Here is a 16,236-nt window from a genome sequence, read left to right as displayed (position 1 = left end):
AAATTGGATTGATTTAAAGGTGTTGTTTGTTTAGTGGAATCGAGTCGTAAATTGGGTTCTTACACTCTTAGAAGGATTGCTTGTTACAAAAATAGCACCTAGTAATTTGGTAATAGTAATTTGGTTTACACTAATAGAAGATCAATGTCTAGGTTTTTTTCCATTTAAAGAATTCATGGTTTAGCCATTGAAGCTTGCTCCCGAGGCATACTTACCTAATTCACACTTCTCAAACTGAACTACAGATATCCTTTGAAATCCACACTTCTCCCAAGTTTGTGATGCATTTACTCAACCAAATAATGTTTACAAAAATGCAGTATGGAAGCATGCACACAGTAATTCATATATCCGTGAAAGTAACACATTAAATGCACTGTATTAGGGGAAACTGCACAGAAATGTATATATCACAAGAAATGCATACAAAAATGCAAATGAGTTTTTGTGCAGACTTTTAAACAGACATTTGTAAACTGAAGCAGAACTGGGGCAAACAGAATTTAAGAGTGGAAATATAACAGAGAAACTGAAATTGGCAGGTCCACACATCCCTAGAGTGTTTGAGTGTTGCTTGTGTTATTCAGTATGCTTTAATTCAACCTCTTGGCCACTCCCCCTCCTCAGAAAAGAGAGAATCTAACACTCTTTATAATGAGCAATGTCTCTAGAGGCTGTCCCTAATGTTTGAACTGCAGCCATTTATATATCTCTTCTAAGTGTGGAAATAGCTTTGTTGTGGCTTTGACATCCTTAAAAGCAACGCAAAAGCAATTTTAAACCATGTTACGTAAGTGGAATTTTCTTGTGCCTTACCAGGGGAAATGCATGTATTGAGGGTGGGAAAATAACATTCCACTGGCCATTTGGTACCCGTTTTATCAAATGGAGTTAATCATGGAAGGAAAACAAAAACATAGCTGAAAAATAGCATCCAGTATGAGTACCTGTGGAATGCCCTGCTTGTTCCAACCCTGAATAGGTAAATTAAGTTAACTGAGCACCGAGTCATCTCTCTTATTTAAAAGTATTTTGGCTATACTTTGCTAAGCATACTAAACTGAAAAGGAAGCAGATAAGCAACAAAAATTGAAGTTTATAGTGTAAGGAGGCTAAAAGTGTGTGTCTGTGTGTGTGGAGAGAGAGAGAGATGATTATTTCAGAGAAGATGGCTAGGAGATTTATAGACTCATAGAATCATAGTACTGTAGAGCTGGAAGAGACCCTGAGGGGTGCCTAGTCTATCCCCCTGCAATTCAGGAATCTCAACTAAAGCATCCATGACAGATGACCATCCAACCTCTGCATAAAACGAGAGTCCACCACTTCCCGAGGGAGCCCTTTCCACTGTTGGTCAGATCTTACCATTAGAAAGTTCTTCCTGCTGTTTAGTTGGAATGTCCTTTCTCATAACTTGAAGCCATTGGTTTGGTTCCTAGCCATTGGAGTGGGAGAAAACAAGCTTGCTCCATCTTCCCTGTGACAGCCCTTTAAATATTTGAAGATGGTTATGATATCACCTCTCAGGCTAAACATATCCAATTCCCTCAACTGGTCCTTATAAGAGTTGGTTTCCAGATCCTTGATCATCTTGGTCACTCTCTTCTGCTAACGTTCCAGCTTGTCAATATCTTTCCTAAATTGTGGTGCCCGGAACTGGACACAGTACTTCAAGTACTGTATCTTTATCAGTGACTTGGATGATGGACTCAAGGGCATCCTGATCAAATTTGCAGATGACACCAAACTGGAGGGGTGGCTAACACCCCAGAGGACAGGATCACACTTCAAAACGACCTTGACAGATTAGAGAACTGGGCCAAAACAAACAAGATGAATTTTAACAGGGAGAAATGTAAAGTATTGCACTTGGGCAAAAAAAATGAGAGGCACAAATACAAGATGGGCGACACCTGGCTTGAGAGCAGTACATGTGAATAGGATCTAGGAGTCTTGGTTGACCACAAACTTGACATGAGCCAACAGTGTGACGCGGCAGCTAAAAAAGCCAATGAAATTCTGGGCTGCATCAATAGGAGTATAGCATCTAGATCAAGGGAAGTAATAGTGCCACTGTATTCTGCTCTGGTCAGACCTCACCTGGAGTACTGTGTCCAGTTCTGGGCACCACAGTTCAAGAAGGACACTGACAAACTGGAACGTTTCCAGAGGAGGGCAACCAAAATGGTCAAAGGCCTGGAAACGATGCCTTATGAGGAACGGCTAAGGGAGCTGGGCATGTTTAGCCTGGAGAAGAGGAAGTTAAGGGGTGATATGATAGCCATGTTCACATATATAAAAGGATGTCACATAGAGGAGGGAGAAAGGTTGTTTTCTGCTGCTCCAGAGAAGCGGACACGGAGCAATGGTTCCAAACTACAAGAAAGAAGATTCCACCTAAACATTAGGAAGAACTTCCTGACAGTAAGAGCTGTTTGACAGTGGAATTTGCTGCCCAGGAGTGTGGTGGAGTCTCCTTCTTTGAAGGTCTTTAAGCAGAGGCTTGACAACCATATGTCAGGAGTGCTCTGATGGTGTTTCCTGCTTGGCAGGGGGTTGGACTCGATGGCCCTTGTGGTCTCTTCCAACTCTATGATTCTATGATTCTAAGTGTGGTCTAAGGCAGAATAGAGCAGGACTAATCCTTCCCTTGATTGGAACCCTATGTTTCTGTTCATGCAGCCTAGAATAGTCCCCTAGATTCTGTTGACATGGCAAGCCAGGTGTCCCCCATTTTATATTTGTGCAGTTTGTTCTTTCTGCCTAAATGTAGAACATTACATTTGTCCCTGTTGAAATTCATTGTGTTAGTTTAGGTCCAGTTCTCCAGTCTGTTAAGGTCATGTTGAATCCCGATTCCGTTTTCAGCTGCATTAGCTACCATCCACCCAGTTTGGTGTCGCCTGCAATTTTAATGACAATATAATCAGGCATTGGTCAGGACAACTGTTGGTGTGGGGTCAAAACCTCAACAAAACAATGGAGTCACTGGTGTCAGTGGCAAGGGACAAATTTTGGTTACTAACTCAACTGTGTTCCCTGATTCAGTACTCCAGTATTTCCCAAAGAAGTGAACAGCTGTTACTCACTTTGGCAGGTGAATCTAAGAGTGTATTTGGGACCTTGATAAGGCAAAATCTGCCCCTTTCTTGTTCCCCTTGACACAGGACTTCTGCTGACAAAGACCCTCTTGAGGAAATAGTGTATCAGTGTGTGCTATCCTGCCCCAAACCAAATTTACTTAAACCAAATTTAGCTTGAACAAGAATGTAGCCTAGTGAGAGTATGTGTGTTGGTGGCAACCAGCTGTACACTAGGAAAATATATTACATGGGAAGAGCTAAAGATAAAGAGGGGTGGTCTTCAGATCCATCTTCTTCCATCTCAAGGCAATGGGTTGGTTTTTAGCTTCTGTCAAGCTTCCATTTCCCCCCTTATTAGGGCAAGTTCTAGTATGAACCAACATTTCAGCCACATATTGGAGAGAAGTTTTTCAATATTATGTATTCATATGCATGGCACAAATTGACAAAGACCACTGCACAGTTTCTGTAACTGCAAGTCTTATACAAATTTGGAGTGGAGTCCCTAAGAGTGTTGGATGGAGTCTTGTATGCCTCCTTTCAGCCACTCCTGCAGCTAAACAGGTGCCAAACACATTGCTGTACTTTCCTTTGGACCACATCAGTGAAGCCAAGAGGGGAGTTTTGTCATCTGGGCAGCCTAGGACCTCCATACACACTGCCCAGGCTTGCACCCTGGAGAGATCACATCGGTGCTACTAACACAGCAAAAACAACGCAGGAGGCAGCAGTCAAGAGTTACCCATCTCTGCAGCCACAACAGGTGCTGTGATAGTCCAGTGTTTTGACTTCATCCCCAGAGGCGCACTCCATTGTCTCTTGGGACAGACAGGTGCCAACACACACAAAAAGTCTTTTTTGAAAACTTAAGTTACAGTTAAGTGGGGTGACATAGGTTCATATTTTTTTCTGTTGCAAGGGAGTCTCATTTAAGTTCCCTTCATCTCTAGAATTCTATTCTTTTCCCATCCACTACCCTGCCATAATTTAGCACATTCTGATATGTTGATATTTTAATCCATTTTATGAGACAATAATTCTGTGAATTGGAAAACATCAGCTCCTAAAATCACCAGGCACTGGCAATAAATAGGATGTATTGGCTGGTTTATTTATGATGGAGTCTTGTTATCCCATGGGTAGGCAAACTGAGGCCCGGGGGCCGGATCCGACCCAATCACCTTCTAAATCCGGCCCGCGGTGGTCCAGGAATCAGCGTGTTTTTACATGAGTAGAATGTGTCATTTTATTTAAAATGCATCTCTGGGTTATTTGTGGGGCATAGGAATTCGTTCATCCCCCCCAAAAAAATAATAATATAGTCCAGCCCCTCACAAGGTCTGAGGGACAGTGGACCGGCCTCCTGCTGAAAAAGTTTGCTGGCCCCTGTGTTATCCTATCTCAACGTATGGATTTTCTTCCACTGCCTTTCCGTTTGGTGCTTTAGAGATCTTAACAAAACTACTGAGAGAAAGCTCCCCCACAAGCAAAACATTGTACCTCATATGGAAAGTGTAGCCTACACCAGACCTTCTGTTACAGTTTGTACCCATCTGGAGTGCAAACAAGTTGGGGGACCATGAAAATCTGTGGAGAAAAAGGATGGTGGATTGCAATGATTCGATGGGCTAGATGTTCCAAAGATATCTTCGGCAAGACTCAAAACCTCAGCCTGCGTTTTGAAATACATTTTTGGTTGAGGGCCGCAGCAGCAAATTTTCTACTTGCATGTGTGAAAAAGCCACCAAATTCCACAGACTGAGCAGACGGGGGTTTCATAACAGTTCAAATATTATAGTGGGAGGCAGTTCACACATTCAGCTGTGAGGCATCAATTGTTCAATAATCCAACGGCCTCATAATTCTTCCTTCTTGCTCAGTTTGGTCTACAGAGACTTGCAGCTCCTGTGCAGGGTTTCGGACAGAAGTCTTTTCCAGACCTACCTGGAGATGTTGAAGATTGTACCTAAGACCACCCATGTGCAAGGCATGTGCTCTGCCACTGAACTACAGCTCTTGCCAGGTCGTGCTAGCATCTCTCTGTGTAGTTATCTCCCAGTATTTATGGTGCAGTGGCTAGAGGACTGGACAGATATTTGGCCCAGGGCAGACATTCCCATGATACCTCCACATTCGTTTACCAGAAACCTATGAATCTTCTGAGCCTGGGTAGCAGTGGTGTGGGACAACAGTGCCAGTTGTTTAAAGGATGCAGAGCACCGAGTGAATTTCAGAAACGTGTGCAGGGTATTTTCTCTAGGAAAATTCTGCTGTTTGGTATGAAAAGTAGCCGGGGAGAGTGGATTGCTAATGACAAAGATGAATGGCAAAATTTGACAGAGCCGACAGGTAAATATTGGCTTTGCAGAAACAAGTTTCTATAAATAACTTGTCTGCTCCAGAAACTCCACAGATGGCAGCGGGGCTGCCAGGGTATTGATTTAGCCAGAGTGCTCAGTGCTAAAAAGCACATCTGTCATCTATGCTGGTCTTGTTCTGAGGGATACTGCTGCTCCTGCTGAGAGCTGTGAAGATGTTTTACCATTTTTCTCAGGCAAGTAGAAAAGTTGATGGAAATCAGGAGGAAACTTTGAATGGGGAATAGTAGAAAAATGAGCCAACAGAAAAGATAAATTATAAGAAACATTGTTAGCCTCCCACAGGCTCATGCCCTTTCTGTATTAACTAACCTATCTGAGATAATTCAAATCACTGTGTTGCACCAGAAGGAGACCCTTTTCACCTACAGATATAATCAAAGCAGGAATACAGTCAAAGGAAATTCAAACTAGGAAGGCAAATGTCTTTCCTTTCTCTCCTTCCTCTGCAACAAGTGCAGAGCCAAGATCACTCTGAAGTCAAGCAGCTGTGTCCTCAACAGCAGGTCTTCAAGTGCTGCAGAGGTCTCTCCCTCCACACTGAGTAACTTCCAGGCCATCTGAAACAATTTCGCCAGCCGGCTACTAGAGGACGCAATGCAAGCTGCAAAATGAGCCTTTTTCACAGCCTGCACTGCCACATGGTAGGCACAATTATGTGTTGTGACCAGTCTTCAGTCATCTCAAAGCAAGACTTGCACCTCTTATGCTCCAGTCCTCATCCAGCTGGCTTCATAGCCCCCAGACTCCACAGAGAGGATGCTTGGGATCAATGGTGATTCTCCTCTATTGAGCATGATTAATGAGGCCACAGACTCTCTGTTTCCCGGATACATATGTTATATGGTGCTCTCCCATTCCGCCACCACCCAAAAAAAACCACCCAAGATAGGGCAGTGTACCCAAATGGAACAGCATCTTTATTTTGGGGCCAAGCACACTATGCTAAGCCTGCAAGCTTCTCAGTTTGACCCTTAAGCTTTCACATTCACATTTGTACTGCATCCCAAATAATGATGAGCTGTCCCTGAAATCAAATGTCTGTTTTCTTTAGAAATCTCACTTTTCATGTTATCATCTTCCCCAGAGAGACTAACGAGCAGCCCTATCTCTCCAGAGACCAAAAAAAGTGTGCGTGCGTGTGTGTGTGTGTGTGTAAGAGAGAAGTGACATATTAGCTTCATACTAATGAGGAGCTTGTTGACTGATGTTTCTAGCAAGCTGAAACAATACTTTCAATTTAAAGTAATATTTGTTTTAACTTGGCTAGCTTTACTGCTGTTGCCATTTCCCCTCGTCAGTTAAAATATTTTCAGAAGACTACCAGAATCCTATCTGGGTGACAATCTGAACGGGGTAGGTGTGACCACCCAGAGCAGCTTTTCAGCCCTACATTTTGTTCTTGGTTACAAAGAAGTTAAAAGGCCTGGAAGAGGCTGTTTTATTTGCCTGCATGTTTTCCTTATCGGAGCCTGAACTCCTCATAATAATTCAGGAGGTAGGGAAGGTCTTGAATAGGGATAAGAGAATCACAGGTGCATCGCAGTGGGATGGGGACAAACCATATAATAGGAGCCTGGATAGAATCAAGCAAAGGTAAATCCCTTCCTCCCATCACATGAGCGTTCAAGAGAAACCACTGTGCCTCTCAGTAGTATCCAATATTGGCCTCACAACATGTCACCATCTGAGCTGTTCATGGGACTCCAGTCCCCACTGAGCTATCATAACACCTTTTTCCCTGTTTGCACTTTGTGTGTAATAAAGTAATCTGATAAGTGCACAAAGGATCTTGTCTCCTGCAAATATAATTATGTAATACAGCGATACTAATATTCCTATTAGGAAATTAATTGTAGGTTCAATATTGCTAGAAACTGGTGGACAAAGCTGCTTTCGATTAGTTTTTCTCTGCGTGCACATTTTCTCCTAAGATTGTTTTTCCCTGCTTGCATTCTTACATGTAATTAGGCTAATTCTTCTCTCTTCGCAGTAGATTGCTCAGTAGCACATTAGTCTACCTACTATGTTAGACTGGTGAATCTCTGCTCCTGGACTTCTTTTCTCTAGAAGCTGTTAAGGGACTGATTGGCTAAGTCCATATTCATGAACTAGAGCTGATCCCAGAAGTATAGTTGTTAATTCGAAGCTCATACGTCTCACGCTTAAAGCGATTCAAATGTTGTGCTCTGTGTCTCTTCAGAATCTGGGCTTGGATGGAAGAAATGTCCCTTACGGGTCCAAACGGGTAGCTGGACCAGACTGTACAAGTGTTAAACTAGAAACATCAAACGGGGCGGGCTGGAATGGAATGGGAGTGCAAATCATCATTACAGCATTACAGTACTTTTATTTGGCCTACCAAAATGTCACCAAATAGCATGCAAGCTTTTTAAGTTCTGCAGACCCTTTCATCAGGTTAGATGGTGAACAACAACAAAGTGGGAAGAAGAGGTGGAAAGGTTTGGTTGGTGGTGAAGTCTGGTAAGACTTGAGATGGCCTTTGGAAGTAGCAGAGGTTCAAACAAGGCAGTGATGCAGGTATCAGGCAGTAGCAGACTTGGGTACTAATGTGCCCTGTTCAAGGCCAAAATTTGGCGCGCAACCACCCACCCAGTCCTCACGCTGCCTTCCCAAAGCTGGGAAAGCGCTAACTAGGGTTTGGGAAGGAGGTTGGAGGACTCTAGGACCCTATCAGAGCCTCCCTCCAGGCACATGGCTCATTCAGCCCTAAACCTGCACCTGTATCATGTTGCACCAAGGCTTCTTGGGAGAGGGAAGCAGGAATAGAAATTCAGGACCAATTTAGCAGAAGCAGAAAAGATCCAGGGTCAGGCTTTAGGAAAAGCTCCAGGAGAACTGAGAACCATGCGGAAGCTTTTAGATCACTTTATATGCTGGAATTCAGGCACCAAGTCTGGATATAGATTCGGGCAAAACAAGATCCAAGGCTGATAAGGCAGAATATAGTAGAAGGGTTTAAGGTAAAGGGATCCCTAACCATTAGGTCCAGTCGTGGCCGACTCTGGGGTTGCGGCGCTCATCTCGCTTTATTGGCCGAGGGAGCCGGCGTACAGCTTCCGGGTCATGTGGCCAGCATGACTAAGCCGCTTCTGGCGAACCAGAGCAGCGCACGGAAACGCCGTTTACCTTCCACCCGAGTGGTACCTGTTTATCTACTTGCACTTTGATGTGCTTTCAAACTGCTAGGTTGGCAGGAGCAGGGACCAAACAACAGGAGCTCACCCTGTCGCGGGGATTCGAACCGCCGACCTTCTGATCGGCAAGTCCTAGGCTCTGTGGTTTAACCCACAGCGCCACCCACGTTTAGAGGGCATCAATTGATTTCTCAATTATTCTCTGGAGAAGTAAATTCAGGATAAATTAAATAATCAGACTAAATGTCTTGCCAAGACACTGGGACAGAAGGCAACGGACAACACCAGGTACAGAAAACAATGAGAAAAGGGTCTTTTTGTACCAAAGTCTCCTGGGTGTTAAAAGCAACAACAGTCTTGAAGGGGATGGCAGCATATCCCCCAGTCTCTGTGCTGCAGCTTTTTGCTGTTTGTGCAACTGGCAAGCTTCGTTCTCCCAACAGGAAGAAAAGGGAAACAGCTTCATAAAGAGGAGGAGTTTTGCAAGCTTAGTGAATGGCACTGAGACTGGAGTACTGTAAAAGAAAAAGAGATTAGATTGTTGGTGGTCTTGCGCAGAGCAGGAAAAGAGGAAAAGGAATGGAAGAACCACAAGTTTGAAGCTGACGGATAATTCCTTAAGCCTAACTGACTAGGGCACAGTTCCAAAATGGACAGAGTGTTGGTGCTGACCTTTCAAGCCCTCAACAGCCTTGGTCCAGTATACCTGAAGGAGCGTCTCCACCCCCATTGTTCTGCCCGGACACTGAGGTCCAGCTCCGAGGGCCTTCTGGCGGTTCCCTCACTACAAGAAGCCAAGTTACAGGGAACCAGGCAGAGGGCCTTCTCGGTGGTGGCACCCGCCCTGTGGAACGCCCTCCCATCAGATGTCTAAGAGAACAACAACCAGACTTTCAGTAGGCATCTGAAGGCAGCCCTCTTTAGGGAAGCTTTTAATGTTTGATGGACTACTATATTTTATTTTTGTTGGAAGCTGCCCAGAGTGGCTGGGGGAACCCAGCCAGATAGGCGGGGTATAAATTATTATTATTATTATTATTATTATTATTATTATTATTATTATTACTACAGTGCAAGTCCTAGGCTCTGACAGTAATGTGCGACTATTTGGAATTGTTTGCCTATTAGTTCAAATTCACCTGACTTTCTGTCATTCAGTTTTATTTATAAGCATACCCGTAACGCCTGGAGTATTATTACAGCTTCTTAGCTAGAAAATGTTTTGTGATTGTAAACAAGATACCTGATATAAAGGTTTTCCCCATATCTCCATATTAATTGCTAAGAAACACAGTGGTGGCTGCCTCTACAAATTATTCTCGTCCCCCGTGAGTTAAGTGTGTGACGGGGAATCATCCAAACCCCCTGAGTTTCATTATGAGTTTAATTTGCCTTGGTCTCTGCTGGAGTGCTGCTAGCTATTATTTATTTAAGTAGATCTTAAAGGCTTTAAGATGAATTTAAGAATCCAAAAACCTGGAGCAAGAAGTGAAGAGACTCTCCCAAGTATTGCTCATGCCCAGAGAAGGTTTAATACTGGACGAGTGTGAGGGAGAGCGATGCGTGTGACGTCCATTAATCCTAATGGTTATAGATTAGTGAGAAAATAGAGTGCTCTGGGCTTTTCTGCCATAGGAGGCATTGTTCAACAGTACATTTCCCCCCCCCCCTTGGCACTCACTAGTCATAAAAATGGATGTTTGTGACTTCCTTGTTTTTCTGTGTTGCGTAATTGTGATTGCTCCAAGTTACCTCTGTTAAGACATTTGCCGGCTTTCATAAAAAGGACAGTGAATCATTCAGCAGAAATCATTTATGCTATTCAAGTGTTGTATTTAAGTCCTGTTGCTTTAAAATAATATAATACCATTCATCCCCTTTAAAAAAATGATGGCTTTTAAAATCCAAGTTGCAGGCTCTGAAAGTGCCTCAAGATTTTACTTCAATGACCAAGGTAGCAAAAATAAAAATTTTCCCCTTTAGAAATAATATCTCTGCTCTTCCTGACTGTGGGGGAAATGACGCCAGTGGAACCACAAAAGCAGTGCACAACAGCACACTGCGTGGAAGCCCTGAGGTGTTATTCGGCAGTAAGAGCACGTCAGAAATCAGACAAACAGAATTGTCCAATGTGGTCATAAGAATTTATAGAATTGGAAGAGACCATGAGGCTCATTCAGTCCAACTGCAAAGCAGTGATCTTTTGCCGAATGTGGGTCTTGCACCCATAATGACTGATTGCACTCGGACAAAATGGAATGGTGGGTTTGGAGAACCAGCATTCATCCCCATAAAATGCTAACAAGATTGATGAAGGCATAAGTGAAGCTGTGGATTGAGAACATGAGAAGGATTTGGAAGATGCTAAGGAGAGATGAATGGACGCAGGTGGCGCTGTGGGTTAAACCACAGAGCCTAGGACTTGCCGATCAAAAGGTCGGCGGTTGGAACCCCGCAACAGGGTGAGCTCCCGTTGCTCGGTCCCTGCTCCTGCCAACCTAGCAGTTCGAAAGCACATCAGGTGCAAGTAGATAAATAGGTACTGCTCTGGCGGGATGGTAAACAGCGTTTCCATGTGCTGCTCTGGTTTGCCAGAAGCGGCTTAGTCATGCTGGCCACATGACCCGGAAGCTGTAAGCTGGCTCCCTTGGCCATTAAAGCGAGATGAGCACTGCAACCCCAGAGTTGGCCACGACTGGACCGCGACTGGTCTGGGGTTCCTTTACCTTTTAAGGAGAGATGAGGAAAATGTCTTCCTCCCGGTGCTGTTGGACTCTGACTTGCATCCATCATAGCATGCCCAGCGGTCAGGGAGGATGGGAGTTGTAGTCTAACAACACATTGAGGGCCACAGGTCTCCCAACCCTGAAGTGAAATATATGGATTTAAGCAGGGGAGGATCACTTGGTGTGATAACAGGAAAGGCCTTTAGTCTAAAAATGCACATATTGTTTCTTTTTAAAGCACTCCTAGGTCCATCGATATTTTACAAGCAAGCTTCATGCCTCCTCCCCTCAAAAAAAAAATTATTCATTTTTTAAAATGTCAGTCCAGCCAGGAGGAGACATTTTTTCCACATAAAGTAGTTCCAATCGATTTAGGAGATTATAAATAATAACTAGCACTTTGAAATTGTACCGGAAATCAAGTGTAAATGAAAAAGAATGGCTGTGACATTATTATGATTAACCTGTCCTGATAAGAAACCACTCCAGTCACTGTATTCTGCCCAGGTTTCCTAAATGCTCTTCAAGGGGAGCCCCACATAGAGCGCATTGCAGTACTCAAATCTGCATGTCACTAAGGTGCAAGAGGCAATGGCCAGATCTGCCACAGCATTAATTCTGTGCCTTGTATGCTGTCAGATAAGCAAAATCTGTGTTTCCTGCCTCCTCGGTGCATTTATAGCGATCCACATACTGCAGCCTCCCGTGTGTCAAATGTGTGTCTTTGCCACAAAATGTGCACTCTGCCGTTTTCATAAATGACATGTTTCCTTGTTGACCTATGGAAATGATCTCGTTTAGGAACAACGGCACGTGAGAAGCATCCAAGGAAAAGGACGCAGCGGCACTAACTCCAAATCTCTCAAAGTGAGGCAAATCTCAGTTGGTACTAAGGCGCCTAGTTATTGAGGGACTCCAGAAAATTTATTGTGCCTGACACATTCTGGGCATAAAATAACTCTTCATCAGAGGCAATAATCATTGCATGTCTAGAGCATGAAATGTTTTCTACTTGAGCAAGTCCTTGTCAGTAAAAGCACCCTGTGAGGTTCTCACTTGGATTTTGGACACTTTGGTAACAGAAATTCCGGACATCTGCAATAGGGGTGAGGGTCACAACTAGATTTTTGTTAGGCACCCATTTCTTATTGCTGCCTTTGAGTCATTCGCTTTGCAAGGTCCCCTGTATTGTATGTAGGCAGGGCCACTGCATGCTGGGATGTTTAGGCCAGCAGCGGGAAACAGGGTGTTTCATTTGACGCTTAGCTTCTTTGCATTAGAGATGGAAGCTACCACTTGTCGTTGTTTGAACTAAATGGAAGGAAGGTGATGGTGGAGCCTTATTTTAGAATGTGGGGGAATACAGTAATACCTCTGCAAACATCCGCTTCGTCTAGCGTCCATTCCGGCGAACATCCGCAGCAAACCCAGAAGTACCAGAACGGGTTACTTCCGGGTTTGCCACTCGCGCATGTGCAGCAGAGCTAAATCACACTTCACGCATGCGCAGACGCAGCACTTTGCCCTGCATCCTTTTCAGCTAGTGACCCGGTCGCAAAACCAGGTACCACTGTAATGATTTCACATCCATACCTTTATTTTATTTTTTTACATGTTATCTGTACATCCAATTCTTATCTATTTTGTGATATGCTTAGATGTGCCCTGTACAAAAATAATTCTGTCTGTGGGTGCAAACAAGTGTACGTGCAAATGAGTACTCAGAGTTTCAGCCCAGCTTCCCACATCTTTGCAATATGTTTGATAGATTTACTGCCCAGTGAGTGACTCGCATGCTGTTTTAGTACTGCCTTGCCGCTTCTCTCATGCTTCAAGGAATGTGTCCACTTTTTTAAAAAAATAATAATTCATGTGCCACATCTAAACTCATTCTATTGAATATACATTTGTGTGTCTCCCATTCACCCCCTCCCCCCCCAAACCCCCCCAGAAACAATGTTTAAAATGTCAAATTGCTATGGGGAGGAAATTGAAGTGTGACACCATCACTGTTCGGCCAATCAGCACAATGCAAAGTTGATTTCTGCTGTAAGAATGCAGCTTGATAATGGAGAAGACTGAACAAATGTGGCAAATGTTCTTCCACTGTGTGTTTGCCCATCAGATTTCTGTACACCCACAAACCCTGTTCTGTCTAATGGTCGTTGGAAATTGACCTTGGACTCTTCTGCACACACGACATGCATTCTGCCGCTGAGCAAACCTTTTCTTAAGGGGCCAGTTTGCCAGTGCATAAACTAAACTATTGTCCCATGCAGACTTCTTCTTGATTGCTCCCAGCACCATAGTCTCCCAGGTGTGCCAGGTAGGCTGTGCTTCTGAGATGCCACACTGTGGATTTGAACCTGAAAACTATCTCGTGGTTGACCTCAGCTGTTCCACCACCTTAGGACTCTGTAGATGATCACTGATCTCCTCACATTCATCCTCATACTTCTGGTTTAAATCATAACAGGAACTCAAAAAGAGTGCTTTTAATTTTTTAAAAAATGCTCTTTAATATTTGTGTAATGGTACCTTGCTGTACCTGTGATAGGTGCCATAGAAATATTTTGTAACATCAATATTCTTAGGCAGGCTCCAGATGCAGCAACACTTAACAGATTGCAACCTCATTTCAGCTGAGCCTGAAGGCTTTCGGCTATGGAAAATAACAGTACTTGCTCAAGCCCCCAGGCAAAGATAATTCCCTCCCCCCAACAACACACCCTTTCCTTCTGCTGTGGAAGGAAATTTTGAAGGCCTGCTTAAAAGTGTCATTTTCCACGGTTCAGCTAGTTGTACTGAAAAAACCTACTGCCAGCTTCTCTAAAGACATTTAGACAAGGTACAGAAACCAATTGCTCACTGAACCCATGAACCACATGGGTCGGCACCGAGATCTAGGTCCTCCAACTTGATGCCAATCTTGAAATATCCCTGTGTAGTATATTTTTATAGCCGACTGAAATTATGCACTGCACCATTGTACTGGGAAAACACTCCTATAAATTCTTCCTACTTTGGCTGCTTTACACACTAGGGTTTGACGAAGATTTAATGGTGCTTCTTGTTGCAGCTGTCCCAATTGGACTTGGGCCCCAGGGAGATTAGGCTGGCCTCGACCAGAGCCAGGGCCTTTTCGGCCGTGGCCCCGGCCTGGTGGGACGCTCTCTCACAAGAGACCAGGGCCCTGCGAGATTTGGCATCCTTCCACAGGGTCTGCAAGACGGAGCTGTTCCGCCAGGCTTTTGGTCAGGGTTCGGTTTGACTCATTTTCTCTTTGTATAAGAACAAGCACGAAGGAGGTTTCCCAGTACACACAGGTCCTTACAATATCAGTGGAAACAGTTGGTCCTGGCGAGTATCAACCACTTTCAATTTTAACCTGAAGGTTGTCACTTGTCCCGTTTTAATTTATTTGAATTAATTTTGGGGTGCATTTTAATCAGTTGATTGCTTGTTTTTATGCATATTGCATTATTTATATGATGTTAGCCACTCTGAGCCTGGATCCGGCCAGGGAGGGCAGGGTAAAAATAAATTATTATTATTATTATTATTATTATTATTATTATTATTATTATGTGCTGGCCTTAGTTTTCTGGCAAGTGGTATAGTGCCACTTACTCAGGGTACTTTGTAGTACTGTGCCTTAGTTACACCTTCATTATAGGTGGATCATGCCCACCTAATGCACAAGCAGTCTTGTTATGGTAGATCTGGTGCTGTTTCACATATTCATCAATCCATTTATAAACCACACCTATGGGGAGTGCATGCATATGTTCATGGTCATGTTGTGCAGATGCCTGATTATCGTCTTCCAAAGCAACTACTCTGTTCCAAACTTAAAAATGGAAAGCGTAATGCTGGTGGTCAACAAAAGAGGTTTAAAGACTTTCTCAAGGCAAATATTTTTAAAAATGTAGTATAAATACCAACAACTGGGGAACACTGGCCTGAGAGTGCTCCAGTTGGAGAACAGCCTTGACCAAAGGTGTAATGGACTTTGAAGACGCTCGAACTCAGGATGAAAGGGAGAAACGTGCTAAGAGGAAGGCATGTGTGGCAAACCCTCACTGTGATCAACTCCCGCTCGGAAACCTGTGTCCCCACTGTGGACATAGTATTAAGCATGCATTTAGTTTAGTACTCTGTGACCATTCCATGGGCTCTGCACTCCTCCCCTTTTCCTCCTCCACCTTGGTGAAACAGAGACAAACTGTGGCCAGCTTTAACTATGGTTTGTCCATACAAGTTAACTTCAAACCATTGTTTATAATCCTGGCTTGTTTGGATAAACTGTAGTCAAAAGTAATTACATCTCCCAGTGGTTAGTTGAGAATCTTAGGAAATGTTTCCAGTGTTTCTTTGACTTTAGAGGTGAGGTGTGTGGGAGCACGTGGTAACAATTCTGTGGCTGTCCTGCTTCCCGAAATTTCTAATTTAGTGTTGAGGTATGCTAAAACTCATCGTGTTGTCAGGTTCTGTGCACAGCCTGTCTCCCTAAGAAGTGGCGATAGTAACCAAGGTGAGTTACTGTCTGGTAGATTATATCAAGTGTTGCATATTTACTGGAGGAAAGGGAAATATTGGATAAATAGTGGGTAGGACCATATTTTGTATTGGAGGAAAAATATGTGAGATCTAAGTGTGAAAATATGCTATCTTGAGCTACAGGAAATTCCAGAGCTATGTGGCATTACTTTTGGACTGTTGGGGGCATACTTCAAAACCTTGTACAGTGGTGCCCCACAAGACGAATGCCTCGCAAGACGGAAAACCCGCTAGACGAAAGAGTTTTCCGTTTTGGAGGTGCTTCGCAAAACGAATTTCCTATGGGCTTGCTTTGCAAGACGAAAATGTCTTGCGAGTTTTTCCGACTTTC

General features: G+C 43.7%; 1 protein-coding gene across 11 annotated transcripts in view; it reads left to right on the top strand.

The window, feature by feature from the left end:
- The window catches only part of ELMO1 (engulfment and cell motility 1), a 299,706-nt gene that overhangs the window by 245,257 nt on the left and 38,213 nt on the right, over positions 1 to 16,236 (top strand). The window lies entirely within an intron of this gene.

This window comes from Podarcis gaigeae (genome assembly GCF_964106915.1).
Source record: "Podarcis gaigeae genome assembly, chromosome: 12".
NCBI lineage: Eukaryota > Metazoa > Chordata > Lepidosauria > Squamata > Lacertidae > Podarcis > Podarcis gaigeae.
The sequence above is the reverse complement of the archived record's forward strand: the minus strand, read 5'-3'. Positions and strand labels throughout refer to the sequence as shown.